The sequence below is a fragment of the Pleurodeles waltl genome, chromosome 1_2 (genome assembly GCF_031143425.1).
Source record: "Pleurodeles waltl isolate 20211129_DDA chromosome 1_2, aPleWal1.hap1.20221129, whole genome shotgun sequence".
Classification (NCBI taxonomy): Eukaryota; Metazoa; Chordata; class Amphibia; order Caudata; family Salamandridae; genus Pleurodeles; species Pleurodeles waltl.
The window spans coordinates 577,229,654-577,251,348 of record NC_090437.1 but is presented as its reverse complement, the minus strand read 5'-3'; positions in this window follow the sequence as shown (position 1 = coordinate 577,251,348).

Genomic DNA, 21,695 nt, shown 5'->3' with positions numbered 1-21,695 from the left:
TCATAATATGGCCGGCAGCGCGGAGGAGCTCACCACTGGCTGCACCAGTCCGACCGCACTGGCAGCGTTGTGGGAATTTGTCTTTTGCCAAATCGCCGAACTTGTATTGTGCCGGTCTTTACCACCTGCCACTATCGTAATGAGGGCCTTAGTGTCCAGCACTGTTATCTCTTCACATTGTAGTGTTACAGGCACACATATATTAAGCACACACATTCAGCCTGCACTCAATCTTCAGTACTTCTAGCTTTTCTGTATTATACCAAACGGTCACTGCCAGCACATACACTCACCATGTGCTGCTTCACACTTCATATTTCATGTATTGTACTTCTCTCAAGCAAATATACACCCCACACATGCTTTCATTCCGAACACACTGCACAGCACTGCATCTCTCATGTAATTTTCTCTCAACAGGCATGCAGACATTCAGTAACCACACTAACCACACACATACTGCACAGTACTGCTCTGTCCCTGTACTGTACCCTTCACAGACACACATACATCCTGATCAAAGTCACTACTCGTGCACTGTGCAACACTCTCCACATCTACCTGATGTAGGCCATGGGTAAGTTAAACTCCTTCTGGTCCAACAAGACTGCATCCCATAAGACAGCCCTATGTTATGGTGCACACACATGCTCCCTTTTCCCCTATGACAAAAAAATAATCTTTAGGTATCCAGACAACAGTACCATTGAATATACAGGGAAGGGGTACACGTATTTAACAATGCAGAGAATTGTTCTGTCCCAAAAGCCACATACAAAATTTACACAACGTTATAGAGACCCAAAATATGTAATGCTCATGTAAAATGATAAAAAATAAGTTAAAAAAAAAATATTTTCAACAACAATATCGAACATTTTAAATATTGTGAATAAAAATATTGTAAAGCACACTATTAGCAAACCTATGCTTCTTAATAAATACCACAAAAATATTGACAGCCAACAATAGCAACATAAGGAATCACAAATATAAATACAAATAAATGTTTTTGCAAACTTACAATGTAATATAAAACAAATGTAAAATAATTGCTAACAACTATGTGATGTACAAAAAAAAATCAACTCTGCCGAACAAAAGTTACCACCACATTGCAGAGTTAACAAACCACTATAAAAGAAAGAAACTTTCTCTCTGCCCCTGTGCTTGCACCCACAGAAGAAGAAAAAAGCCACCCTCACTGCAAAAAATGAAAAGAGCAGAACAAAACAAGGTGAGTATAGAACAAACTTGTGACCTAATTCCCTAACTACCTAACTCCCAACTACATTCACCCAACTCCCTTATTATCTTCTTAACAATTTAGCAATGATACTAATATATGCATCTGTCTTGTTTTATTACCAGCACAGACCTACCTCGAGAACCAAAGCAAAGCGGAAGAAAATCAAAATCAGAGAAAAAAAGAGGAAAAGAAAAGCAACCAACTCAAAAAAAGAAGACTGCTGCTACCTGTAAGTGTTTAACAATGATACTAATATATGTACCTCTCTTCTTTTATTGCCAGAACAGGCCTAACACGAGAACCAAAGCAAAGCTGATGAAAATGCAAGCCAAAGAAAAAAGCAGAAAAGAAAAGCAATCAAACAAAAAAAGACTGCTGCTACCTGAAAGTAGTAAAGAAATGTAAACATCTGAAATTAAATGATTTACATATTTTCATAAACACACCAAACCTAACAGATAATATTGTTTTAGTTCTACATCTAAAACAGGTTACACTATGTCTAAAGATCCAACCAAACTTTTTCTCAGAAAAGAAAACCCCTGCTAACCTGGGTTACACCTACATTCAGAATTATAGCCACTGGAAATGCGAGAATGAATGAATATTCAAATGCAAGACTGAATATTCAAATTGTTGTAATGGGAAGGCAGTTTACTGTGAACAGAGAGGTAGAAAACACCACTGTGCATAAACACCCACCATATATTGCTGGAATATGGGTCAGAATTATAATACAAGGCATTAAAGAAACGTCCACAAGCTCTATTGCTTTTGAGCATAGAGCAGTAATAACCGAATATGCCAATAAAATCCCTACCTACTGCAGAGAACATCTCCCAACAGTGCCTACCTGAAAAAAATCTTGAAAGAGCTGTGGTGAGAAAATGTCAAAGTATACCTGTGCAATATGCCGTTCCTAAAAGAATCAGAAAAGGAAACAGAACACGCAGTAGATCGGGATGGGTCCGGGCAAGCAGATGGGGAAAATGATTGCTCAGAAGCATGATACCTCACACACCCAGATGAGTGTCATGCTTCACTATTAGGCAGCTCCTCTTTGGGCCGGCACTGCAATATCCAACAGGCCCCATGAGGGGGCTCTTTGCCTAAGGTCTTTTAAAATAAGACGCTTTGATGAAGTGTAAGATTGGTGTAAGTGTGGTATAAACATAACTAAGAGAGACCTTGAAAGTTTTAATAAGTGAGACTGCTTGTTATATATAAAACAAAGGGTGGCTGTGTTGAAGATAATGATCCAGTACAACTCACAAGGAAGTGGAAACATCGGTCAATATGTTTTGTGCCATGTAAAATCTCTGCATATCTGAACCTCCAGGGAGGTCACAGCTTAAGTGTGCTAGTGTACTCCACAGCTCATGTGGTCTCTGCCATCACCTAAGGGGCCATCTACTTACTCAAATTGGGTCAACTTTTAGGTATCATAAAAGCATACCTTGCACTTTGAGATTGCGTATTGCTGTTAATTACCAGTACTATAACTCCCAATCCTTGGCAGATTAGGTTACATGGTCCTGATGAAGGGCCCGGGTCCGATCCCGTCAATCCCAGGTTTTCCTTCCCTCAGTACCCTGAAAACCTCAAAATTTACCTGAAATTACACGTTTCCATAACATTTCTGTGATAGAAACGTCTGGAATCTGCAGGAATCTACAAAAATCCTATCACCCAGAATTGCCCTACTTGTGCTGATAAAAAAGTGTGCCACTTATGTGGTTGGGCCTAGTGCCAGTGACAGGAACGGATCCAACCAAGGTCAATAGGAGTCCCGAGGCCACGGCTCCCATTGTCCTTGGTTTGATCCGTTCTTGTCACAGGCACTAGTCCCAACCACACAAGTGATGCATTATTTATATTTGCAGATATGGTGCAATGTGAGGTGGTAGACATGTTGTGGGTTACTGTGGATTCCGGAGATTTCCATTACAGAAATATAAAGCAAATGTGTGATTTCAGGGAAAGTTTGAGGTTTGCATGGCATTGTGGGTAAGAAAACCTCATGGGACCCATATGAGGCACCCCACCCTGGATTTCCTTTGGTGTCTAGCTTTTAAAAATGTACAGGTTTGCTTGGTTTCCAAAGGTGCCAGCTGAGCCAGGGCCCAAAATCCAAAACTATATACATTGCTAAAACAGGTCAGTTTAGAATGGAAAAATGTAATGTATCCATGTTTCATTTTGGGCCCTTTCCTGTCACAGGCACTAGGCCTACCCACACAAGTGAGGTGCAGTTTTTCTCAGAAGAATTGAAGGAATGCTGTGTGGAAGGAAGTTTGTGACTCAGAGCTTTCCACCACAGAAATATCAGGGAGGAAAATGTGTATTTCTAATCAATGATTAGGTTTTACAAGGAATTATGGGTCACAAAAACCTGTTAAGAGCCATTGACGTCACCCCATCTGGGATTCCCCTAGGTGCCTAGGTTTAAAAGATGTACAGGTCTGCAAGGTTTCCTTAGCTGCTGGATTACCTAGGGCCCAAAATGCACAGTTGCCCACTTTGCAAAAATCAAATTAGTTTTGAGTGACCAAATATGATTTATCCATTTTGCATTGTGACCCATTTCCCATCACAGGCACTAGGTTTACTTGCATAAGTGAGATACCATTTCTATCAGCAGCCATGTGGGAGCAAAGAATAGCAGGATATTTGTTATTACTAATGGATTTTACTGCATTGGTACCTTCCAAAAGTAAGCCTATGTGTAAGAAAGAAGACATTTTGAAAAATAAGCTCTAAATCATATGCTAGTATGGGTACCCAAAGTTTCAGAGATGTAAAACTGGCCATAACTCCTAAACTCCATATTTTGTGCCCATTTAAGAAATACATAGGTTTCCTTGATAGCCATTTTTCACTCTACATATTTCAGCATATGAATTGGTCTATATTGGGTACAGAACAAATTAACATTGCACTGTGCAGCTCAGTTGCTTGGTCTGGGTAACTTGGGTTCTTGAAAACCCATAAAGTCTATATATCTCCACATTCAGAAAGGCACAGTGGATGTCATGGTATATTGCATTTGTAAATTGGCCATAGTGAGAAAAAGTTACAGATGAAAACATTGTCACAAATGCAATTTGCTCCTACTCATTTTCAGAATTTATTTATTTCAACAGTTAATTACTTTGGGAAAACCTTGAGGGGTCTACACATATGACTCCTTTATGGATTGTGTACAAATCAATAGCTTTTCTGGGTCGCACATGGATTTCAAACTGATTTCCCCCAAAAACTGGAAGCAGGTTGAGAGGACAAATGGGCTACATTTAAAAAAATGCAAAAGTGGTAAAAAATGTTTTTTTGTTTAGTTCTACATGATCATGAAAGCTAGAAAGATGGTGAGTTTAGCACACCAAACTATTTATTGGTGTCAGTTTTATGAACAAAAAAACAGCAATTTTTATCTAGTGCACTTTTCGTCCTATTTTCACAGAAAAAAAATAAAACATTTGCAATATTCTGGCTATTTGCTCAGTCCCATCCAGGATAATCCACAACCCGAGATGTCTTTAGAATGTCCAGGATGTTGAAAAGAAAGGACTCAAATTTGAAATGGACATATTATGTGGACAAAACGTTATGGAGGTGTAAGCAAAAACTGCTCTACATAGCCAAAAAAAGGCTTAGGAATCGGGTGAAAAGGCTTAGCAGTGAAAGGGTGAATATTTGCAACAAAATTAAAATATTGAAACATTAAGACAATGCTCTACGTGGTTAATAAATGAGACCTTTAAAACATGTCCACCACTTTTTACAAATTATGTGCCATCAATGGACATGTAAATGGCAATTTTATACATTTTTCATTTATTTTACTACCCAACAAACATTCAGATATCTATTCCATAATGTTTAATGCAATAAAAGAAATATGAATAGGCTATTTACCAAATAAAATGATCATAGATTTTGATTTTGATATGATACACACAAAATCCAAAAACTCAAATACAGTGGTGTTAACAGGGACATATGACATTGCCTAAAAAATTGACTTTTAGTACTGAATGCATCACAAAAAACACTATTAAATTCCAAATATAGAAACGTTTTGCCTTAACATTTGTGCCATTGAAAGAAGTTACCAATTTTTTTTACCTAATACTAGAATTTAAATATTAGAAAGAAAAAAAGAAAAATCAGCCCTACTTTTTGAATACTTTGAGGACTTCTGGGTTGGTCATCTCCGCCATTCTTTAAACCAATGCCAAGCCAGGTTCCACATTAGAGAAGAATGTGTATGAACCACCCTTAACAAACAATCCAAAACAAACAATGCATCTTAAGGGTGACCTACTCATTTCAAGCCACAATTTGCAAACACCATACAACCACATACCAATTTATTGAATTACTGCAAAAAGAGCATAGCTAATAAATCCTAAGAATCCAACAATCCCTATCAAAAACATTAAAGCCAAAACTAATGAACAAATCATACATGTGCATGACATTCTTTGTAAATGGTAAAGCTGTACAAATACCTACCCCTAGTAGATATTTAGATTGCATAGCAAACTCAGTACTCTATAAAACTTAAGTACTCCAACAGAACAATGTTTTTTTCAGTTCAATAAATTATTTATTACTCATTGAACTAAAGAAATACTAGTATTGGAGCATCATAAACATAAAAAGCAAAACTACATAATAAAAACATAACAAATATCATCTTGCAAAAGCATTTAAACACAGACTTCTAAAACAATCATGTAGAGCAGTGGTCTTCAAACTTTTTAATGTCGCGCCCCCCCAGTTGAAAAATAAAAATCATTGGGCCCCCCTAGAATTTTTCACAATTATTTTAGAAAGATGCCAATGTTTAAATAGATCTAAATCTATTTAAACATTGCAGTGAACTACTGTTACCTTTTTTTAAACTGCAATAACATGCTTCTGCTTATAACAAAGGCATGTTATCTGTATAATATTTTCTTTGGCCAGAGTTTGGCGCCCCCCCTGGGATCACTTGAGGCCCCCCAAGGGGGGCCCGCCCCCCAGTTTGAAGACCTCTGATGTAGAGGTATAAAACAATCCAACCCACAAAATAAAACAATGGCCGTCAATATTCATAATTCAGTAGAAGCAGAGTGATGGCAAAATACCATCTGTCCAAGATTAATTCACAAATTAAACCCAAAACCATTTTTTATAAACTAACTGCATCAAAAATTAATCCAATTGTAAAAATGTAAAAAATCCCCCAGAATATATGTAGGAGGCTGGCCTGGTTTGTAGTGGTACCAAGGGGTACTTAGACTCTGCACCAGGTCCAGTTATCAATTATTAGTGTAGAAGAGGTGTCTAGCAGCTTAGGCTGATAGAAAAGGTAGCTTAGCAGAGCAGCTTAAGATAAACTAGGAGACGTGTGAAGCTCCTACTATACCACTGGTGTCATATGCAAAATATCATAAGAAAACACAATACACAGATATACTAAAAGTAAAGGTACTTTATTTTTATGACAATATGCCAAAAGTATCTCAGTGAGTACCCTCAGTATGAGGATAGCAAATATACACAAGATATATGTACACAATACCAAAAGTATGCAGTAATAGCAATAGAAAGCAATGCAAGCAATGTACAGTCACAATAGATTGCAATGAGAGCACATAGGGATAGGGGCAACACAAACCATATACTCTAGAAGTGGAATGCGAACCACAAATGGACCCCAAACCTATGTGACCTTGTAGAGGGTCGCTGGGACTGTAAGAAAACAGTGAGGGTTAGAAAAATAGCCCACCCCAAGACCCTAAAAAGTGGGTGCAAAGTGCACCTAAGTTCCCCAGAAAGCACAGAAGTCATGATAGGGGAATTCTGCAAGGAAGACCAACACCAGCAATGCAACAACGATGCATTTCCGGATGAGAGTACCTGTGGAACAAGGGGACCAAGTCCAAAAGTCACGATCATGTCGGGAGTGGGTAGATGCCCAGGAAATGCCAGCTGTGGGTGCAAAGAAGCTGCCACCGGATGGTAGAAGCTGTGGATTCTGCAAGAACAAAGAGGACTAGGAACTTCCCCTTTGGAGGATGGATGTCCCACATCGTGAAGAAGCTTGCAGAGGTGTTTCCGTGCAGAAAGACCGCAAACAAGCCTTGCTAGCTGCAAGAGTTGCGGTTAGGGTTTTGGATGCAGCTGTGGCCCAGGAGGGACCAGGATGTCGCCAATTGTGTGAGGAGACAGAGGGGGTGTCCAGCAAGACAAAGAGCCCACTCAGAAGCAAGCAGCACCCACAGAAGTGCCAGAACAGGCACTACAAAGTGGAGTGAACCGAAGCTCACCCGAAGTCACAAAAGAAGGTCCCACAATGCCGGAGGACAACTCAGGAGGTCGTGCACTGCAGGTTAGAGTGTCGGGGACCCAGGCTTGGCTGTGCACAAAGGAAATCCTGGAAGAGTGCACAGGAGCCGGAGCAGCTGCAAATCACGCGATACCCAGCAATGCAGTCTAGCGTGGGGAGGCAAGGACTTACCTCCACCAAACTTGGACTGAAGAGTCACTGGACTGTGGGAGTGACTTGGACAGAGTTGCTTAGTTCCAGGGACCACGCTCGTCATGCTGAGAGGGGACCCAGAGGACCGGTGATGCAGTCTTTTGGTGCCTGCGGTTGCAGGGGGAAGATTCCATCGACCCACGGGAGATTTCTTCTGAGCTTCTAGTGCAGAGAGGAGGCAGACTACCCCCACAGCATGCACCACCAGGAAAACAGTCAAGAAGGCAGCCGGATCAGCGTTACAAGGTCGCAGTAGTCGTCTTTGCTACTTTGTTGCAGTTTTGCAGTATTCCAGAGCAGTCAGCGGTCGATTCCTGGGCAGAAGGGGGAGTGGTCACTCCCCTTTCCTTTGTCCAGTTTCGCGCCAGAGCAGGTCTGGGGGATCCCTGAACCGGTGTAGACTGGCTTATGCAGAGATGGGCACCATCAGTGCCCATCAAAGCATTTCCAGAGGCTGGGGGAGGCTACTCCTCCCCAGCCCTGACACCTTTTTCCAAAGGGAGAGGGTGTAACACCCTCTCTCTGAGGAAGTCCTTTGTTCTGCCTTCCTGGGCCAAGCCTGGCTGGATCCCAGGAGGGCAGAAACCTGTCTGAGGGGTTGGCAGCAGCAGCAGCTGCAGTGAAACCCCGGGAAAGGTAGTTTGGCAGTACCCGGGTCTGTGCTAGAGACTCAGGGGATCATGGAATTGTCTACCCAATGCCAGAATGGCATTGGGGTGACAATTCCATGATCTTAGACATGTTACATGGCCATGTTCGGAGTTACCATTGTGACGCTATACATATGTCGTGACATATGTATAGTGCATGCGTGTAATGGTGTCCCCGCACTCACAAAGTCCGGGGAATTTGCCCTGAACAATGTGGGAGCACCTTGGCTAGTGCCAGGGTGCCCACACACTAAGTAATTTAGCACTCAACCTTTACCAGGTAAAGGTTAGACATATAGGTGACTTATAAGTTACTTAAGTGCAGTGGTAAATGGCTGTGAAATAACATGGACGTTATTTCACTCAGGCTGCAGTGGCAGGCCTGTGTAAGAATTGTCAGATCTCCCTACGGGTGGCAAAAGAAATGCTGCAGCCCATAGGGATCTCCTGGAACCCCAATACCCTGGGTACCTCAGTACCATATACTAGGGAATTATAAGGGTGTTCCAGTATGCCAATGTAAATTGGTGAAATTGGTCACTAGCCTGTTAGTGACAATTTGGAAAGAAATGAGAGAGCATAACCACTGAGGTTCTGGTTAGCAGAGCCTCAGTGAGACAGTTAGTCATCACACAGGTAACTCATACAGGGCACACTTATGAGCACTGGGGCCCTGGCTGGCAGGGTCCCAGTGACACATACAACTAAAACAACATGTATACAGTGAAATATGGGGGTAACATGCCAGGCAAGATGGTACTTTCCTACAATATATAAACAAAAAACACAACAAAAAGGTTAAATAACTCTATAAAAAATAGATATAAAATGTATCTCAAAACTGAAAATGTAAATTCTGCATCCTTAATAAAGAATTGTAAAGGAAAGAAAGAGTCTTCTCACCTATAAAATAAAGAGCACATAACAAACACACCCAACATACTTGCAGAAAACAATAAAAGAAAACATTTCTATAACACACACATAATGAATTTTTGATAAACATAGCACATCCACTAAATACGTAATACATTTCAACTCATCAAGGAAACTGCTAAAGATTACAAACCCCCTAACAATTCTATCATGAATAACAACAACAGCAACTAAACATAGTAAAAGAAAACACATCAAATGTTTCACTGCATTCCAATTTATATGCACCTCAGATAGATCTCTTTAAAACAAAACAAATACTACATTTTACACAGTACTGAAAATAACCTACCAAAACTATGACTACTACACAAAAAAATACTTTCAAGCACTACATAATAACAATACTATTACAATTATAAGTTTGAATAAAAAAAAGCCTTACCTTACTCAGCAACTGGCTCAATCTACTCCAAAATCTCAAAATGCAATCCAAGGAAAAAAGACCAAAAAATACACAGATGAGATTAAAAAAAATGGCAATAGAAATAAAAGAAAAACTACACATCCATAGATGTTAATGGAAATTATAAATATATATGTGTGTGTGTGTATATTGTCAATAATGTACTGTACAAACGTTGAAAAATATATAAAATGTCAGGAATTATGTATGGTATTTTAAATGTGAAATATAACACATATTACTTGTTTGCATTAAAAGGAGAAACAAATATATGATTAATTAAAATGTAACAAAACCCCTAAACAACATCATAAAAGGTGTTATTAAAAAAATATTGGCATTGTAAAAAATGTGAAAAAATATTATATGTCAGGGATATGAAAAACAACATAATAGTATAACTGAAATGTAAAATTTAGTAAAGATTACATATAATAAAAAAAAATGATAAAAATATTTTTTTCAGTACATATATGCATGTTTCGTTACATATTAAAATGTGGGATTGTATTAAAAATGTAACAAATATTTCACAAATATATAATGTACAGTAAATTTCATATATAATAAGAAAAGGTGTAAATTGTGTTTCTTTATTATATTGCAAAACATATACATTTATAAAATACACCATAACCTCTATACTACAAATATATAAACTGCCATGATTTTATGTTTGCTATTCCCATTCCAAGCTAACATATGTTTGGTAAAATGTTGAATATTGAGAGCTTTGATTTACTATTCCCAACTTAAGCGATATTAGAGAAAGTGACAATAAAGGATTAATATTTACGATTCTCACTCCTACCTTGGCTATAGTGTGTAACGTGCTGGATATTAATGTGAATACATTTGATATTCCTACTATAACATAACAGGGTGGCTGATTATGAGTTTGGTGAAGGGACAAATCTGTCTGCCAAACTCCCGACGGGGAGGTCACTGCTTTGCTGGTGACCTCCCCACCTGCCCCATTACGTCTTTACCACTGGGCTGATTGGTAGAAACCAAGGTTTCCGCCAGTCAGTCCAGTGGGACAGGTGCAGAAGCTTTGCTGCCGCATGCAGGTGGCACTAGCACCCTTGAAATGCGCACAGCAGACAGTGCGCATTTTGAGGGTGCTGGGCAGCGGGATGTCTGCACTGTCTATGCTACAGGCATGGACAGTACATGTGGCCCCCTGCACCTGTTCTCCACGTGTCTTTTCATGGCGGTTGTACCACCATGAAAGAACTGGTGGAGAACAAGGTTGTAATCAACAGGGCAGTGCTGCATTCAGCTCTGCCCTGGCTGTTTACAATCAGCCCCGCTGTCAGCCCGTCCGGATTCAGGATCCTGGCAGGGACGCCCACCAACCTCATAATGGGGTGGTTGGACTGCCATGGCGGTTCAACCACCACCCCAAGGCTGGAGGTCTTAGGACAGCCAGACTTGTAATCAGGGCCTAAAATTGGGGAAAGTACTAGACATTAAAGGGTATATATTTACTATTCCCACTCTAACTCAAACTACACTGGACAAAGTGTTGAACATTGAGTGGTTTAAATGTACTATTTCCACTCTAACCTAAACTAGATTGGAGAAGGTGTTAGACATTGAGGAGTTTAGATTTACTGTCCATACTCCAACCTATGCTAAAATGTGGAAAGTGCCTGCATTGGCAGCCCTGATACACGCTGCACAGTATATTCTAGTGAATTTAGATTTACTATTACTAGTCTAATTTAACATAAATTATGTAAAAAATACATGTTCATCTTACGCCACCCACTACCAAAAATAAACAATTGAGCATAAACGTAAAGCAACGGATTATACACCTGCACTGAGAAATATTTTATTATCAAAATATGAGCGCATTAACTGAGAAACATTCCATTCCCTACCCTAATGAAAAAGTAAACTAGTAGGCAACTGAGAGGTTATGTGTACCTTCTATGTGGCCTAGTTGTATATTATGCATGGAACAAATGTATAGTCTATTACATCAAACCAAAGAACTCACATATTTGGAGGGGCTCTGATCTATGATAGTGAACTAAATGGAGGCTGATTGAGTTATTGCCAGATCTTTGTGACTGGGGCTGAATGCTTGCATTGTTCAGCATTCTGCCCATCCTCTGTTCTTTTTGCTTTTGTCACCCTAAGTGGGAAGGGGATGCCCAGATGTGGGTCCTGTGCTCACTGGGCCAATGGATTCAAGCTAGCTTGGCTGATGAGAGGTGATACCCGGAAACCGGACCCAGGATGCTTGTTTCTGGTCCAAGGAGGACCTGGCTTGGCAGTTCACGCTGGACTGTGCCCATGGAGAGCAGGGTCAAAACTGGGTTGCATGTGGCTGGTACCAAACTGGGGTGGTGTGGTAGGTAAAAAAACAAACAATTGATTAATCCCAGATCTTTGTTACTGGGGGTGATTGTTGCTTTGTACAGCCTTCTGCCAATCATCTGTTCTTGTAGCTTTTGTCACCCTGAGTGAGAAGAGGATGCACAGACATGGGTCATGTGTACACTGGGCCACTGGATTCAAGCAATCTTGGCTGATGAGGGGTGATACTCTGAAACCGGACAAAGGATGCTCGTTTCTGGTCCAGGGAGGACCTAGTTTTGCAGTTCGGACTGGACTTTGCCCATGGGGAGGAGGGTCAAGGTTGATTTGCATATGGCTGGGTCCAAAGTGGGATGGGGAGGTGAGCAACAAAATGATGGATTAAACCCAGATCTTTGTGCCTGAGGGCGAATGTTTGCATTGTTCAGCACTCTATCCATCATCTGTTGTTTTTGCTTTTGTCACCCTAAGTGGGAAGGGTATGCCCAGACAAGGGTCCCGTGCTCACTGTGCCACTGGATTCAAGCAAACCTGGCTGATGAGTGGTGATACCCCAAAACTGGTCCCAGGATGCTTGTTTCTGGTCCAAGGAACAACTGTCTTGGCAGTTGGGGCTAGACTGTTCTCATGGGGAGCAGGGACAAAACTAATTTGCATGTGACCGGGTCCAAACTGGGATTGCATGGTGGACAAAAAACCAATGGATTAAACCCAGATCTTTGTGACTGGGGATGAATGTTTGCATTGTTCAGCATTCCGTACATCATCTGTTTTTTTGCTATGATCACACAATTTGGTTAAGCAGGGAACCCAAGATTGATTCCAGCTTTTCCAATACAATGTGGAATTTAGGGCATATGTATCATGCATTTGTGCCATCACAAACAGCGTGATTTTGGTATGTATGAATTCCAATTTGCGATTTGATAACATGTTACTTAATTGCAATTTACAATTACAAATACATACCGATTCAGTATTAGGAAGAGGCATATTCAGGGTGTCCCTTCCTAATGACAAATCATAGCAGTAGGTAGGAATGTTCTGTGAGCAAAATGTGATTGCAAAACATTCACATTTTACCTCCTTCTTTCCATAGGTGGTAACCCATTTGCAAATGGGAAGGAGTCCCTAAGATACCCTTTCCCCTTTGTGAATGTTAACAAAAATGTTTTTTAAGAGCAGGAGGTGGTCCAACTCCTAAAAAATAAAAATAAAAGTTAAAATTTTTCTTTTTTAAATGCATGCTGTTTTCCTTTAAAAAATATTGCTTCATTTAAAAGCAATCACAGACTTGGTGGTATGCTGAGCCCAGAAATCCACCATCCCTGTAATTTTTAGCGTTTCTGAACGGGTCACAAATTACAACCTCCCTCATTAATATTTAATTTTTGTGACCCATTAGGAAATGCTAAAAAAAACTTATAGAGTTTCATACATTCAAATAGTTTTTACCTAATTGCAGTTTGCAGGGAATTGCAATTAGGTAGTATACTTAAAATAATAATTCATCTGGCCAAAATTCTCATCATATATGCAGCATCGTTATAGTTTAGTAAACCATACACAAGGGATATTTTTGTATAGCCTACACAGTGCACTCACTTATTCGAAGGTGCTATCTTATGTCATAATGAAAGAAAAGGAGGCTAAAAATATTTGCCAAGGATCACACAACTGTAGTCAAGCTGGGAAGATAGCTGATCCCAGGTTTTCTAGTTTCACATTGCGCAATTCAACCAATTATTTCTTATACCTATTTTACATCGTAGGTTAATGATTTGTCTTTCATTCTTGGAACATTAGATTAGGCAGGCAGAAGTCACATGAAAGCTGTTTGAAGACCCCAAGCTCAGCCACCTGGCTCAAGCCTGAAGTGGCTCGCTTACAATCTAGATTTTTTGTCAATGTGTGAGATAATTGTGATGTAGAATGCTCCATTTGGCTCAATTAAAAAAAAAAAATAATAATACTTTTTTAGCAAAGAGCCCTCTGATCTCCGAATCTACCTGAAGAAATTTAGCTCATTTTCTTTCCTGTTTTCCTCAACCAAATCAAAGTCTTTTTTAGGCACTGCCACATTTCAAATTCACCAGCAGTCACTGCTACTGACCTCACTGAGATTGTTAGTTGCTGATCCTGAAATGCAATACATACATGCTCAGGGTATGCCTGGTTGTTCAGTGATCCTTTTGACAATGGGCTGTATGTGGCAGTCACCTTTCTGATATGTTATATGAACAAATAAATATGTAATGTTCTAGGGTGAAATTACCTTGACTCACTTACTAGAATATTATGCCCTTCACCTTGTGCTACCATAATATCACATTAACAATATTGACAATCAAAATATCAACAACTTAAGTATGTATAAGTGATCATAGGTTTATTATGATCACCTGCCTGCACATCAAAACTGTATGTGAGTTACCTAGGGCCATATTTATACTTTTTGATGCAAAACTGCGCTGATGCAGTTTTGAGTAAAAAAGTTTAACGCCGGCTAACGCCATTTCTTTGCGCTGCTCGGGTATCAAATTTATACTTTGACGCACGGTGGCGGAAACCACTGGTGTGAGTAATTTTTTTTATGCAAACCAATGCCTCACATCGTAAAGAAAAATATCATTAAGGCGGCGAAAATGACTTTGATCCGGTATATGACGTCGCAAAACAGATATGCGCTTTTTTCTACTCAATTGCGTCAAAAAGCGGCTCAAACACTGCAAAATGTTGATCCCAGAAGCTTTGAGAGACCCCAGGAAGATGACAACAGACCAGGAACCAGCCAGGAGGACCCACACAAGACCCAGGAGAGGGAGAAGAAGAAAAGGAAGTGTCGGTTCAGTACAGAGGAGCAGGAAATACTGGTGAAAGAGGTGACGGAACACCAATGACAACTTTTTGTCACCTCTAAATTGCCAATTAGTAGGAGAGAGGCAATATGTCAACAAATTGTTGACAAGATAAACAGTGTGGCAGAAGTACGGAAAACAGTCAGTGAGTGCAAGAAACACTGGCATGACTGCAAGCGCAGGACCAAGGAAAAGATGGCCAGGAACAGGAAGGTAGCACTGCAGACTGGAGGTGGGAGTCCTGCACTGCAGGAAGCCCTGATGCACATGGAGGAGATGGTGGCAGCCGTCATCCCTGAGGAGATCGTCACAGGGATTCAAGGACAGGACAGCGCAGACTACCATGAGACAACACAGATGCAGGGTAAGTAAGTGGCATGGGGAGCTAAAATGCACAAATGTTAACTGTAAGCAGGGGGGTAGACATGCCTACTACACAATGCATGTAAGTCATGATATTCAGGGAGAGCAATGGGTAAAGGGACACGGCACGGGGGCATGGCCTGTTCAGAGGAAACCTGGGGCACAGTACTACACTATACCAACAATCTTTGCATGGAGGTTTGCTGCCATGCCAAGGATGTTGGAAAGGTAAAGCCAGTCCAGGAGGGTAGGGTACAACGTAAAACTGACCTGCTGTCACACGACATCTGGTATTCTCCCAGCATGAACTAGGGCTAAATTAACAGTCTCAGGCCATATCTGCAAGTGGAATGTAACATTGACAACAGTTGCCACTACAACCTCTGATGTGTGTGCAGGTCAAGTAGCTAATGGCAGTTACGTGCCTATGGATCAAACACACCCAAATTAGAGGTTTCAGGATGACAACTTTATCAATCCCCTGTAATCAATACAAATATGCTAATCCTGTCAAATGTGAATGTCCATAGTTGCTTCAAACTTCAGCCATTGTCATAAACATTATGGGGTACACAGCACTAATGTCATACTCATGCTGCATATGTCAAGGTCCACCCTGTGCCTGGGTCACAATAGCCCCAATGACACCATGCAACATCCCAACTGTTATACTGCTCAGACAACAGCATTGAGGAGGAGGACATAGGTCACCGGCTAGTGAAATACACCTGCACTGTCAGAAGAGGAAATGGAACACTGCTAGGACCATCAGTGCAATCCTATGTAACACACATTCCCCAACATCAACATTACACACTACCAATGCTGACATATGTAGTGTGCCATGCCAATGCTATACGTAGTATATGCTAGGTCTCAGCAACATATAGGTGGATGTGAAATATCAGAGACTGGGGCAGTTCCAGATTGTTAAGTGTGGTGCAAGTGCCATCAGAACACCCACAGCAAGTGCAAGGCCACAACATGATAATGGAAGTAGACGGAGGGTTGAATAGGACAAGAAGGTGGCAATATACAATTTAGGCAGAACCTACACCTAGAGGATGTGACGCTGACAAGTCCCCAAACTGCCCACAATACATGTGACATGCAGGTGGGGCATAGGCCAGGGAGAATGCTAATATTAAAGACAGGAATAATGAACAGGAACTAATATCACAATGTGCAACTAATAGGAAGGCAGGCACGTCACATTACAAATGCCACAACACAGACACACTAATTGTACAATATCTCATTGCAGACGACGATAGCTCTCCTGGGGATATGTCTGTCCTGGACTTCCCGGATGACATGGATGACGAGCTGACAAACATCAGCCAGCAGACCCTCCAAGATGTCCCGGGAACCCTCCAGACCCCACCTTCAGTCGCAAGGAGGAGCACAGATACAGCAGCCATCACAGAGGACCCACCCACCACCCCAATTGTACGACCTGCCAGCTCCAACCCAGCTGAGGACTCTAACGGCACTGGCACCAGCTTCGAGAGGACTGTAGTTGGAGTACAGTGGGAGCTGGCCAAGGAGGTGCGGGTGAGGATGGAAAATATGGCAGCTAGCCTAGAGGGGGTGCATTCGTGCATGATGTCAACAGGCAGCAGCCATGCAAGGGCAAACATCAATCTTGCAGGAACTTGAAAAAAGTGTGAAGGAAATCAGCACAGCAGTAAGAAAGTTGATGGATGTGTATGAGTGTACGTACAAACCAGTAACCTGGCTGTACAATGTAACAAACGATAGGTGTTAGTCATGTATACTATACTACATGAGATTATACCACCACTCACCTTATCAGGGTTCAAATGAACATCAGGCTGCGGGCAGACGTAACACAGTGTCCTCAATACCAAATCTGGTCTCAAAGTATGTCAGATTGAAAACATACATCCAAACCTAACAACACATTGGGATCCATAGTAACCGTGAGTGGTGGGTGCAATGGATGGCAGATGCATAGAGAAGTAGCTTTGGTGTAGCTGCCAATGTGACAGCTCAATTGGGATTTGGATGCAGGATGGAACACAAATGCAAATACTAAATTGACACTGTTCCAAGGCCCCGATTCCCAAGCATATGACACATACTGAAAAGGAGTACCTAAATACTTATTTAACTGTAAAAAAAGGATACTAAAACTAGGGGAAACACCTTAACTAACCTAACCTATCCTAACTACACATTACCCACAACTGGCCCTAACTACCCTATCCTAAACTTACTTGTCACATTTAACTAAACACTCTAAACATCAACCCCCCAGCCTACTTATATAACGGGACACATGGAGGACAACATATACTAACCTAAACACATACTATCTTATACTAAACAAATATATATGTTTTGTTTTTTTAATATATATATATATATATATGTATATATATATATTTGTATTTTATTTTTTATACACAAAAACCCGAACATCATCCCCCACCCATCCACCCACACACATAAAAAAACATGTAGAAAGATCATACCCTCCACCCCCAACCCACTACTACTAACTAAACTAACAGCCTATTCTAAGCTAACACTAAGTCCCCCAAACCCACTAATTAAAAGAACCAGGAAAGAGGGGGGAAGGAATCATGGGTGAGGGTATTATAGTCACAAATTTGCCCACCACAGGGTCTTCTTAATGGCACGCACTCTCTTATTTACTTGCGACACCTCCTGCTGCAGCCTGCCCAGTCTGCGCAACATCCGTTGCATGTCACGTTGCAGACCCCGAAAATCAGCAGTGTCAATGACTGCAGCAGGGGTGGTCTGAGTGCCAGTTGTTATTGGTTGTCCACTTGGTGGTGCCATCCTTGGAGCGGGAGGTGCAGGTGCTGCTGTCAGTGGTTCTGGAGCTGAGGAAGTTGAAAGACCTGCAGTGGTTTGCTGACCTCCTTGGTTCCACCTGGGTCATAGTGGTGGTGCTGGTGGTGGCAGCTGTTGTGGACACAGAAGGGCCCCCTTGGGCAAATGCCCTCCACACCCCTGAGGCCCTTTCATGGCAATAACGCCGAGCAATGTGGCAGAACCCTGACTCCACATCGGGAATGTGGCGGTAACGCATCGCCCACCGCTGAAATTCACAGATCTGGCTGGCATCCATGTTGGCAGCTGGTAAAAAAGATAAAGTCAAACATTAGGTGCATCATTGTGTGATACAGCTACTAATGAGAATCAGACAATACATCTAATGTAGCTGAAACAGGCTATATCATCATGATTCTTCCTGAGGAAGTACATGCTGACGCAGCCTACACATGTCCTATCTAACAGCAGAGCAATGCTCTAAAAGTTGTGTACTAACCTAAATGATCTAAGCATCATTGTTCAGCCATTAGTCACACAACAAATGCTGCAAGTCCTCCACATGTGCCAGGGCAACTAATGACTATCTTCTGGATGACAATCAAGGGCCACAAGATCTGTGATTTGTAAATGGAATTGCCAGGATGGTATGCAGTTGAAAATCAAGAGTGGATATCCTAGGTTTGGACAAGTGATTTACAGATTTACATGTCCGTGTACTACACTTGGATCATCACACCTAGGTACACATTTCATAACCCTAAGCCTGTGCCTCGGTGGTGGACAAGCAACACATACTTTCAAACATCAAGGACACCCAGAAAGCTTTGGACTGCTGTACATGGGTTTAGTCAGTTCACCACAGGTAAGGAGGCTGTCCAACTAGGATAGACACAAGCCTTGGACAATCCCTTCCACAATTATGTTTGCAATTGCAGGCAACATCATTTGATACCACCAATACCTCTCCCACAACAAGAAGATAGATTCAACAACAAATCTGGGCAGGAGCTGCATGCACACCTATGACATTGTACTCAAGTGCCACATACACATAGCACAACATGTGGAGCTAGATGCTGCTAGGAAGTCAGACATACAGTCGAACATGTTCATTAGTGAACAAGGAGGCTCAAGTCTGTGGGTAAGACATTGGCATCCCTATTCTGTGAGATTGAGGGTCTGACTTGCTGACTAAATCATAGATATGGCCCTCTGCTAAATTTTCTTTACTATAAATTTAGCAACAAATGTCACCCTATTCACATGCCCATACCTACAGGGCTGCACTACAATCTCAAAATATGACTATACGCCACTGTTTGTCCAACTCAAATATGAAAAAAAAAGTGAAACTCCAGTCAAGTTACATATCAGATCATGTGCCAGCACGTCATACCTTGCTAGGTGTCCAACAACCAGGAGTCAATCACACGACAGCTGCAAACACAACACAGTACAGAAATATCAACACTTACTGGATATGTCTGGGTCCACAAATCGAGCCACTTTGTCAATCGTGTAAGGGGCAGGTCCACCTGTAAAGCATAGAAGGGTGAAATGTGCTCATTGTCTGTGCACTGTACAACACTTTCAAATAAAATTACTGTGTGTGACATTATATCATAAAGTCCAGCCTCTCAGGCATGATGATACTCCAACATACATAGCACAGCAAACATGTATAGACCCTGTCAGTCCAGTGGATGATACACACACATATGCACACATGCAGTGTCCTTAACTATCATGTGGTGACAAACATGATCCATCAATTTGTTGCAGACCCATTCATGGAGTGTACTCCTTTCATCATTTGTAGTAATGAGTGACATGCAAAGCCACATTCCTGGAGCACTGCAATACCAGTCACTCAGGTATTGTGGCTTGTGCATCAAGGGACAATCAGTTACTGTGTGATGCTCATGTGGGTTGATTGAAGGTCATGATTTATTATGCTTTCTATGGTCCCCTACATGTAGGGCCTGTGTTGTGTGTAGGTAACATATGCTACATTAACAGTGTACCCTGAGCCACATATGCCCCCTATGACACTATAATGGCAGGGATCCTGTGCGTTACTTGGTGACAATTTGAGGCAAAACATGGATTGGCCATTTTCAATATTTAGATACAACAAGGAGATATATGCTGACAGTGTATATTGTGGTCATCCATGACAGAATGCATGGGCACAGGTGTAGTGATTGCACCTGAAAATGTCACTCATTGCCCTGTGTACCCATAACGGGTTTTGGAAATCACAGTTAGCCACATTCATCATCTACATTTGCCAAGTTGGGAGATCAGCGGGTATACAGCAAACTGAAACTGTCACAATATTGAAACATGGTTTAGCAAATGTACTACTGTGTCAATCATGATGATGTAGGTTTCAAATTCTATGTACCATCGAAATGGCAGCAGTCACAGGAAGGCTGGTCGCCTGATCTTAGCATACACCCATGTCTGTGATAGCCTCCATACTGGGAAGTTAGTTATTGTACATATGCTGCACTAGATCAGCAGGGGTGTACGAAACATAAACTAGCAAAGTATTAGGGAACTTCATATGTATGGTGGAATTGGTCAGGGGTCCCTTGCATGACATCATGCACGTACTACATTGTGACCATGCATTCCCCAGCGTCAGGTATCCCATGATGACCCCATAGCTTATGAGAAGTGCATGGCTATAGAGTAAAACAGATGGGAAATGCATTAGCTCTGTTCCAGCTAGTGTGCCCAATACCAATTTAAAACACACAGGTACAATGAACACAGGGCCAGGGATAGGTATTATCCCTCAATTTGTATCATTTGCTTCATGTTATATGCTACAGCTATGAAAAACGGCACCAAACATTTAGAAATGAACCCGTGTGCGTTACTTTGGCTTCCATTCCTAATTTAATTGCAGCACAACCAAGTCAAACAATCAGCCTAGGATATTACAGAGGTTAGAAAGAAATTGGTACGTATGGGCCAGAATACAGTTCAGACATGTATTCGAAATAATTGGGCAACACATTAATTCTTTGAATTAGCTGTTGAAAAACATCTCTTTCCTGGTACACTCACAGACAATGGATAAAACATATGTTAGAGCCGCATTAGCATCATCTATTGACGTGAAGGCAGCACTAATTTACAAGCTTCAGTTGTGTTTTGTAACTTAGTGCAGCTGTTGTGTCAACAAATGACGGTAATGTGTAGCAATTATTGTATAACTCAGGGCCACTGTATGTTTAACTTGCATTCCACATGTCCAAAAACATTGCCTGCAGCATATCAACAAATCTGCTACTGTCACTACAGAGCACTTAAATGTGCACATTACTCTGAATTGTACTCACCAACAGGGCCACCAATCACAATGCCCAGGTAGTCCAGTAGGTCTTGCTCTCTGGCGACAAGGTCAGCCCAGCAGTGCTCTAGTTGGTGGCCTTTTCGGGGTGTTGTAGACACTACGCAGATGGTACAACACCTTTGACCACTGGATCCTCCTCGCCTCTGTGTGATACCCTTGTATCACCCTGCCACCTGCTTC